At 37.2% G+C, this 8,668-nt stretch overlaps 1 long non-coding RNA gene across 1 annotated transcript; it reads right to left on the bottom strand.

The window, feature by feature from the left end:
* Positions 1-1,568: 1,568 nt before the first annotated feature.
* On the bottom strand, positions 1,569-6,829 carry LOC120862975. The gene is made up of 4 exons (XR_005720891.1): positions 6,581-6,829; positions 5,923-6,014; positions 5,434-5,510; positions 1,569-3,409 (listed from the first exon to the last, which is right to left on the bottom strand). It is a non-coding gene; the product is annotated as an uncharacterized LOC120862975 (long non-coding RNA).
* Positions 6,830-8,668: the final 1,839 nt, after the last annotated feature.

Genomic DNA, 8,668 nt, shown 5'->3' with positions numbered 1-8,668 from the left:
CATTGTATAAATGTGCTGTGGTATGTTTATCCACTTACCTTGCAGGTTTTTTACATAAATGTAATTTTTTAATTATTGGGAAAATACCTAGATTTTTAATCACTGGGAAAATACTTATAAGTAAGCTGATTATATGGTAAGACTATGCTTCTTCTTTTATTTCTTAATTTTTCTTTCTCCACTAGCCAACTAAATATGGCATTGTGGGATATCTGTCTCAGGTAAATTCTCTTTCATGGGAATTAAGACTTAATTGGCTTTACTGACTATGTCTAAGGTTAAAGAACTTTTGAAAAAAATTTAAATTAGAGATATTTGGTAAAATATGATTGACAAAGTTCATGCTGCTTCTATTTTTCCCATGAAAAAGCTACCAAAATGAATACAAAGAGAAAAGAATATCTACCAGGCAACTAGGAAAATGATACAATTAAAAAAATAGTTTCTCTGAAAGTTGTTTGCTACACAAAATATGGTTTGGACCAAACTAATAAAGTATATCAAAAGATGATACATATTTATCAAGGTCTTTAACAATTACATATTCACCTTGATTCAAATAGCAGACACCTGGGAGACTCAAATAAAGATACATTTTTGGAATAAGTTAGAATGTTAAGAGAAGTAGATGGGCAAAGGGGAAAACAAAAAAATACCTGAGTGGGCCATTTTCACTATACAGAGGAAAGCATGTTTAAAGGAATATACCTAAAAAGGAACCAAAAAAGTGAAAATGATGAGAAAGAGATAGTAGATATGGGGAAATCAATAGATGTAAAATATGGAGAAGAAAGAGGGTAAATGGAAAAGAAAACAGTAAATAGAGCAGAAAAAAATTGCACTGCTGGTGGTAATGCAAATTGATACAACCACTATGGAGAACAGTGTGGAGATGCCTTAGAAAACTAAAAATAGAACTATCATATGATTTAGCAATCCCACTACTGGGCATATGCCTTGAGAAAACCATACTTCAAAAGACACATGTTCCCAATATTCACTGCAGCACTATTTACAATAGCCATGACCTAATTAATGGAAAAAAACTAAAGATGAATGAATAAAGATGTGGTACAATGCAATAATACTCAGCCACAAAAAGGAACAAAACTGGGTCATTTGTAGTGATGTGGAAGAACCTGGAGTCTGTTATAGACTGAAGTAAGTCAGAAAGAGAAAAACAATATCGTATATTAATGCATATGTATGGAATATAGAAAAATCACACAGATGATCCTGTTTGTAAGGCAGAAATGGAGACAAAGACAGGAAATGGCCATATTGACACAGGTGGGGAAGGGGAGGGTGAGATAAATAGAGTATAGGATTGACATATATATACTACCATGTGTAAATAGATAGCTAGTGGCAAGCTACTGTATAACACAGGGAGCTCAGCTTGGTGCTCTGTGATGACCTAGTAGGGTGGGATGGAGGTGGTGCAAGGGAGGTTCAAGAAGGAGGGGGGCTATGTATACATATGGCTGATTCACTTCAATGTACAGCAGAAACTGATACAACATTGTAAAGCAATTATACTCCAATAAAAAACAATTTAAAGATGCAAATAAAGTAAACAAGAGCTGAGTTTATTAGGAAAAAAATAGTGTTGTTCCAAAAAAAAAGTCATGATGAAGTTATTGAGTATCAAACAAAGGTATTAGGCAGAAAACTAACGCATTCACATATTTGAATTATAAATCAGCTTGTATAAGTAAAAATGCTTTTAAAAAGAATATCAATACTGAAATATAACTGATGTGAATCTACTGGAAAATATATATACATGTATATACATGTATATATATATATCATATTGAAATTAAACCAACCAAGACATAAATCTAGAATCTTTATTTTAATCACTTCAGGAAAAAAAATATTAATAGGTATTAGTAATGCCAGAATAAAAATAACTAAGAAAATTCTGGTGTTTAGATGATAGAAGTTGAGAGTATATGTATATATGTGCTAATATATGCATATTTCAGAATATGGAATGAATAGATATCATCTTAAGTAGGTAAATAAATTAAAAAAGAAAAACCTCCCCTTCACCCTACTAGAATGGACTACAAAGGTATCAGTCACCCACAGAGCATCCAGATTTATCTTTGCTGTGTAAACAACAGTTTTGAACAATCAGTGTTCCAGTCTTTGGGTGAAACCTTCCCCTGAACAGCTGACAGCTAATCTATAAACTTTTCCATCCCTCACCCAACATCTGCAAGGCTCTTCTTCACCCAGTCCTATAAAAAGTTAGAATATGGTGGTGACAGAGTCTCATTCATACAGTAGCATTCTTTGCAATTTTCTATTGCAGTTTCACTGTGTATGTGTCTCCAAGGAAAAATAAGAATGTAAAGGGACAACATGCTTCATCTTACTGTTCCTCTAATTATCAATTTCCCTAATAAAGTTTGTTTCTGTGTCTGTATCAGGTGCCACTGTGACATTTGCCTTTGCCTGCCACTCTGCAAGACCATACCATTCTACAGGACAAATTCATGCTGCTGTTTCTTTAAAATATTTATATCCTTTTTAAGCACCAAAGTTCTATTTGACACATAACAATTAATTAGGTCATAAATTCACTAGTTACATTTTAGTGTTCTTAATAAGATTTCAGAGAAACCAAATTCTCATCAGCAATACCTCTACAAATCATATTTTAGAATGTTACTTCTGAAGGTAATAATTTCAGTATTTTATTGATTCTAATCACATGTAATTTGAAGTGCATACTTTTCTATTCTGGGGGTGCATCAAATGCAGCCCTCAATATCACATATATGATGTGGGAAAGTGATCCAGCATTGCTAGTCATCTGTAATTATAAGATTCATAAACTTAAGAAAAAGTAGAAACATATAAACTACAAAGATAACTATTCTTTAAATGATAGTAGAAATATAATAAGTTGCCTAAATTTTAAATTATATTTCTTGCAATATATAATAATTATGTATTAGGTAGTATATAGTCTGTGCTGCTTTAAGAGAGCTTACAGTACGGTTTTTCAAGCAAAAGTGGAAGCATATTATTCTCTCTCGTGCAACAGCCTCAGATGGAGGGGCAATCAGAGTAGTTCTCTATGAAGTCATACAAGAATGCAGATGCCATCCTGCTGCTTTGTCCTGTCTTCAGTTAGTATTTATATATATGATTACAGTGAATTCACACCATAATTTCTATGTTTCAATTTGAGCCAAGAGTAGAAAAAAGAAATGAATGGTAAGCAACTTCTTTCTGGAGTTGTGATTGCTTGTAGGGTTGCACACATAACCCACCTTCATATTCCATGAGCCAGAATGTAGTCATGTATCTAGACCTGTCTCCAAGGGAAGCTGGGAAATACAGTCTGTAGCTGGATAGATGTAGCTGAACTTGAACTTGGAGGTTTCTGTTACTGCAAGAAAAAAAAAAAAAAAACATGAACTAGAAACAATTAATTTGTGTGTGTGTTACAGATTGCTACCCAACTTTCTGTGCAAGGAGAAGCAGTAAAAAGGTCTTTTGTACAGATGTCTTCCGTAAATTTTTAAAGAGGTCACTGAAAAACAGCCAGAATGCAGGATATTAAATGTTTCACCATGTTTTTTCCTTGTCTAATTCCAAAAATTTTCTCTAAGATCTGTTTTCTTATTTTAAGTTTCTCTTCCTAGTCCTGAAGGAAACTCAGCAAAAAAGCAGAAAGGGTTTACTCCTCAGCCCAAATTGATCTCAAAGGAATGAAACTGCTAGTATTTGGATATCCCAACACCTAAGCACTCCATGACTACCCTTATCAGAGGTATTCCTAAGTGTATGTAGTAAGTTCCTATGACCCAATGACACAAAATTTGCATTCATTCATTTACTACTATAAATAGTAAACTCCATCACTTCTTACTTTCTACTGCTACAGTCCTACAGCAAGCTATGACCTTCTAAACACCAGGGATGCTGCAACTGGTCCCCACACTTCTATCTCTCCTTCTAAGAGGAATTTTCCATGTAGTACCTTCAAGTGATTATGAATCAGATAACATCACCATTCTACTGAAATTTCCCACAGAAATCCCCATCACAGTTAAGATAAATCACATATTTTTTATCATGACCCTCCAGGTTTTAACCCAGGCTTACCTCTTCATCCCCATCTTCTATCCCTCTGCTGAGCAATCAGATCACCTATATTAATCTTCAATTACATAAAGGATGATGTAAAACATATTATTTTCTCTCCTTATGATCAAGGACCTCATTTCTGTACTTTCATCATTGAAGATGGTAGTAACCTCAACTGTAAGCCCTGTAATACAGCGGTCTCCAACCTTTTTGGCACCAGGAACCACTTTAGTGGAATACAAATTTTCCACAGACCTGTGTAGTAGGATGGTTTCAGGAGTCTCATTAGGAGCTCACAACCTAGATTGCTTGCATGTGAAGTTCACAGTAGAGTTTGTGCTCCTATGAGAATCTAATGCCACCACTGATCTGACAGGAGGTGAAGCTCAGGTGGAAATGCAAGTGATCTGGAGTGGGTGTAAATACAGATGAAGCTTTGCTTGCTGCCAGCCACTCACCTCTGGCTGTGCCACAGACTGCTACCAGTCCATGATCTGGGGGTTGGGGCCCCTGCTATAATAGATCTTTTCTCTAAGATCTGTTTTCTTATTTTAAGCTTGCATGTGACAGAATATTAAAAAAGCAGAGACATTACTTTGCCAACAAAGGTCCATCTAGTCAAAGCTATGGTTTTTCCAGTATATCATGTATGGATGTGAGAGCTGGACTATAAAGAAAGCTGAGCATCAAAGAATCGATGCTTTTGAACTGTGGTATTGGAGAAGACTCTTGAGAGTCTCTTGGACTGCAAGGAGATCCAACCAGTCCATCCTAAAGGAAATCAGTCCTGAATATTCATTGGAAGGACTGATGCTGAAGCTGAAGCTCCAATACTTTGGCCACCTGATTCGAACTGACTCATTGGAAAAGAATCTGATGCTGGGAAAGATTGAAGGTGGGAAGAGAAGGGGATGACAGAGGTTGGGTAGCATCACCGACTTGATGGGATGCTCTGGAAATGGACAGGGAAAACTGGCATGCTGCCATCCATGGGGTCACAAAGAGTCGGACATGACTGAGTGACTGTACTGAAGGGTCATGTCTAGGGCCTTTGAGAAAATCATGTCACAGATAGTTACTTTGTTTTCTGATTTGCTCCTTGCATTTCTCTTCATAACCAGACTCTTGGAATTTAACTTCTTGCTTAGTGATGTGCCAATAGGATGTGGAAGGGAAGCACAGATAATCGTGGGCTAGTATACTAAACCCGGGGCTTCCCTGGTGGCTCAGAAGAATCTGCCTACAATGCAGGAGACCCAGATTCAATCCCTGGGTTGGGAAGATACCCTGGAAAAGAAATGGCTACCCACTCACTATTCTTACCTGGAGAATTCCATGGACAGAGGAGCCTGGTGGGCTACAGTCCATGGGAGTCACAAAACTCAGACATGACTGAGCACCTAACAAACACAAAATACACACATAATGAAGTCAATCTCCTAGGTCTCCAAAGGCAGAGCAAAATCTCAGTATGGAGACTGGAGGAGGATCTGCTGTATGTATATCCATCACTACTAATAGACTAGGTACTGGAAGATAATCTCCCACTAGATACTACCAGATAATATAATAGATAATAATTTCTCCAGAATATTTGGTATTTCATAAGTGTCACATTGCTTATTATTCTTATAAAGATTTGAGCCCCACCTACCATGATTACTTCAAAAATTTTCATATCAGTGATATTTCTGGATTGTTGATCACTCTTTCAGTTTGGGTCACACAAGGTCCCAGAAAATGGAGAAGAGCTCTTATCTCAACTAGTGGTGTCAAGAAAGAGGTCACTCCTCACTTTAATCTTTGACATACCTTGCCTCCACAGTGAATTTTGCTGGTACAATCCCAAAGGATAAGACTTGCAACTACAAAGACTCATGGTTTATCCCAGTGATTTCTTCTTCCTGAGGAGGCAATACATAATGGCTTAATTAATAGTATAGAACTTAGAATCAGGCCGCCTGGCACACCAAGTAATTTATTGGCTATGTGATCTAAAACATGTTATTTAAGCTTTCTTTCTCTCGGTTTCCTCATCTATAAACTAAAGATAATAACAGCACCTATCTCAAGGTTTTTAAGAAGGTCAAATAGAATTAAATCCTGAAGACCTTCTCAGAATTTTACACAGTTTAAGTCCTTAGTAAATATGTTTGATATTGTTGCTGTGACGGATGTATTCTGAAACCCAGAGCAGAGAATAACCGCTATCGTGCCTTCTCCCACAACCCCAGGGCAGAAGAGGTTCATTAATTCCTTGGTTAAGTAGAAGGAAGTGGGCTAATGATTCTAAAGGTAGAAAAAAAATAATGAAATCAAATTAGCACTGTTATTCTTCAGCCTTTTTCCTATTAATAAATAACTTCCCTAAACCAATCTCCCCCTCCCCTTCCAATATTCCCTTCCCTTGTCCTCATTGTCTAAGGTCTTTTAACCCCTTTCTCAGGTAAGACATACTACTTCAACTTACCTACCTCAAGGAGAGCAGGTCCTAGTCCCTTCTTATATCTTATAAACTGTAATCTCTGCTGCTTTGAACCATGTCCATATGCCATCTGCTCTGTTTCTGGAGCCTGCAGTGGGAAGACATTAGGTTGATTCCCATAAGATAGGAAACAGAAGGACTGAGGACCACAACTCTAGTCTCTCTTCAGCTACTGTGAAATGCTGCAGCCAAATTATCTTACTGTAAATATGATTCAATGGTATGAGAGTCAGACTATTTCTTGAAAATAAGACAATCTAGTCTACACGTGGTATATTATTTATTCACTCATTAGGTAGTATAATGAAGGGCTACTCGAATTGACTGAACGACTTACATGTTCACCTGGACAAAAGGCACCATGTTCATATAATTATTTTATAATCTGGTCATTTTTAACAATAGTTACAGTTTCATGCCAGCACACTCTGGAAATGGCAATTTCACAGTACTTTTATATATAGGCACATGTTATACATTCATAGTCTCCAATTTTCTCTCTAGAGGGTTTGGCCTGAAGGGCAAGGATGGCAGAGTGGAAGGATTACAAAAGGCAAATGAAAGCAAGAAGTACAGAGAGATCCATATTTTAAATACCAACTTACCTTATATAAGTTATATAACCTTAAGCATGATTTAATCTCTCTAAGCCTCAGTTTTTCTGGTCCTAAAATGTAGCTAATTAAATTCATTATTTAAAATTAGATCTAAATAGAAAATATACCCAGAAGTAAGTTAGACTTTAGAATATCTATTTTCATCTTGGTAATCTAGATCAGAAAACACTGATTAAATTCTAAAGTCAAAATTAAGTAGTTTATTACTCTCAACTAAACAAAGCAGTTGGAACAGTTTCAGTAATTTCCATACTGGACAAGAGAAGCAGGAAGTCCTCAGAAGACAGTATCCTCACATGAGTTTCCCTAGTTTCACTGCTTAGAAATATGCTTTCTCTTCCCATAAGGAAAAGTGAGTGAAAGGGCAGGATGGAAGTGAGACCAGCAACTTTCCCTTCAGTACTGTTCTCTCCTGGAAAGAGTAGCTACTCAGTTGTAAAGAAAATTGTCAAATGAAAGATAAGAACTACTCTCCAATGCCAGCTTCACTGGACACTTGTAAGGACTAAAGAAGGCTTCCCAGAAGGTGCAATGGTAGAGAATCTTCCTATCAGTGCAGGAGACACAAGAAACAGGTTCTATCCCTGGGTGGGGAGGATCCCTTGGAGAAGGAAATGGCAACCCACTAAGTAATCTTGCCTGGGAAATCCCACAGACAGAAGAGCCTGGCAGGTTATAGTCCATGGGGTCACAAAGAGTTGGACATGACTGAGTACAATAATAAGGACTAAAGAAGATAGCAGTAAATGTTTAGCAAAGCACTGGTCATACAAAGGAAGCTCAGTATATTATGAATTTTTATCACTGTTGAGTTGTTGTTACAATAAAGTTTAACAAACCTGAAGTGAAGATGGCCGAGAACTTGTCTTAACATACAATGGACCGGTTGTTTCTCTAATATAGTAAATCCAGTTTTATCAGTCTACCAAACCAGTCCATTCTAAAGGAGATCAGCCATGGGATTTCTTTGGAAGGAATGATGCTAAAGCCGAAACTCCAGTACTTTGGCCACCTCATGCGAAGAGTTGACTCATTGGAAAAGACTCTGATGCTGGGAGAGATTGGGGGCAGGAGGAGAAGGGGACGACAGAGGATGAGATGGCTGGATGGCATCACTGACTCGATGGACGTGAGTCTGAGTGAAGTCCGGGAGTTGGTGATGGACAGGGAGGCCTGGCGTGCTGCGATTCATGGGGTCGCAAAGAGTCGGACATGACTGAGAGACTGAACTGAACTGAACCCAAACCAAGTTATAGTCCCTTCACTCACCCCCATAATTAGCTTCAGGTAAGCCTTAAATTTCATGGTTAAACAGTCAATTTCTGACCTTCTAAGAAGGGAACATAATTCACTCTTCCAGTGTCCTTCCTCTTTTCCCAAATCCTACAGATTCCAGTTACTTAAAAATTCTACTAAATACAGTTTAAGCTGAATTTAGTTTTCATTTAATATGAGA

Source organism: Oryx dammah, unplaced genomic scaffold (genome assembly GCF_014754425.2).
Source record: "Oryx dammah isolate SB20612 unplaced genomic scaffold, SCBI_Odam_1.1 HiC_scaffold_4, whole genome shotgun sequence".
Taxonomy (NCBI): domain Eukaryota; kingdom Metazoa; phylum Chordata; class Mammalia; order Artiodactyla; family Bovidae; genus Oryx; species Oryx dammah.
The sequence above is the reverse complement of the archived record's forward strand: the minus strand, read 5'-3'. Positions and strand labels throughout refer to the sequence as shown.